We start from the raw sequence: 1,658 nt of genomic DNA, 5'->3' as shown, positions 1-1,658 counted from the left end.
CTGTTTGTGAAGCTTCATTATCTACAAAAACTAGGCTCTAAAGACAGTTTTTGATTAAGAACAAAGCACTTGTGTCAGGATGCTCATAAAACCGCTGGAAAGAAAATGAAGTTGTTGTTAATTCATGCAAACTGTCTAAAGCAGTGGTTCTCTTCTTTGTATGAAATTTCCAAGGCATCTTTTTTTTTTTAAATACAATAATGTGTACATACACATAAATGTGAAATACATTGTATTAAAATCTAGATAGTTAAATTAGGTTTCTTTGCTTAATGTCTTTGTATCTGTATTTTAAAATATGAAACATTTGTACATTCCATTTCATGGAATAATTGAAAAAGTTGATTTGGTTATTTAGTTTCTAGTAGTGCTATTTCTAGTAATACCAGTACAATTTCCCAATTTTATTTGATTGAACTGTTACATATTAAATCATTAAAAAATATATATATTAAATGTGTTATTTTTTTAATGCTAATAATAAGTCAATAATACAGCAACCAGTATATTCAGAATAAGTGCACATTGCTTTAAAGTCAAGTGAATTAAAGCATTAAAATATTAAAATAAAGAACAAAGAAATACATCACATGCAATAGAACAAAATCTGTTATTATTATTAGTTATCATCACTGATTTGTTTTTTTTTTCTTGTTAATATTGCTGTAGCAGATCTATTCATTTGCATTTACACGGTAAGATTTACAAATGTTATATTTTTATATTTTTCTGTTGCCATGGTTATCACTGTCAATCAAAACATTTTCTGTTTGACTGAACGGCAGAATAATGCAATGAGAAACAAAGAGAGTAGCATTCAAAGACTGTTAACCAGTTTAAAGGAAAAGAAAGCTGCATCATGGGATTGCTTTCTTTTTTTTTCTTTTTTTTTGCATGCAGCAATGCAGATGAGACCACATCCTGTTCTTGGGGCGTGAACGGCAGGCAACGTGGTAATGTTTAAGGGTAAAATTGTTTCTGCCAGATGTGTTAAATGAGCTGAGAACCAAGAGTCTTAAGAGTAGTCTGTGACTGGCCAACAGTGTCAGATGTGGACGCTGGTACACTGAAGTGTGAGCATGACAAAATAAAGAACCAACCACAAGACCATCCGCATATGCAGAAGAGCTGTGGTAAGACCCTAAGAACAGGAAGTGATGTCATGAACCAATGACAATGCATTCTCATCTACAACAAAAGAAGCAGTCTCAGCAGAGACGGGCCTCCAGATTCGACTACGCATTGCTTAAGAAACGGATAGAAAATGTCAAGCTGTGGATCTTTCTTCAGATGCGGTACTGTTCATTAAAAGAATAGTTCATGCAAAAAGGAAAATTTGCTGAAAATATGCTCCCCCTCAGGCCATCTGAGATGAGCTGATGAGTTTGTAGAAATATAGATTTGGAGAAATGTGTCACTGCATCAGTGTCTCAGCAATGGATGCTCAGCAGTGAATGGGTGCCGTCAGAATGAGAGTTGATTAAAACATCACAAGTAATCCACAGCACTCCAGTCCATCAGTTCACATCTGGAGAAGACAAAAGCTGAAACAAATCCAGCATTAAGACGTTTTAAATGTTAACTCTTGTTGCTTGGTCTGTGCATATTTCAAACCTGATTCAGACAAGATGACATTTTCACTGGAGAAAGCAATATTA

At 34.1% G+C, this 1,658-nt stretch overlaps 1 protein-coding gene across 1 annotated transcript in view; it reads right to left on the bottom strand.

The window, feature by feature from the left end:
- The window catches only part of LOC107554147 (receptor-type tyrosine-protein phosphatase kappa-like), a 15,848-nt gene that overhangs the window by 10,350 nt on the left and 3,840 nt on the right, over nucleotides 1-1,658 (bottom strand). The window lies entirely within an intron of this gene.

The sequence above is a fragment of the Sinocyclocheilus grahami genome, unplaced genomic scaffold (assembly GCF_001515645.1).
Source record: "Sinocyclocheilus grahami isolate Dianchi unplaced genomic scaffold, SAMN03320097.WGS_v1.1 scaffold492.1, whole genome shotgun sequence".
NCBI lineage: Eukaryota > Metazoa > Chordata > Actinopteri > Cypriniformes > Cyprinidae > Sinocyclocheilus > Sinocyclocheilus grahami.
The sequence above is the reverse complement of the archived record's forward strand: the minus strand, read 5'-3'. Positions and strand labels throughout refer to the sequence as shown.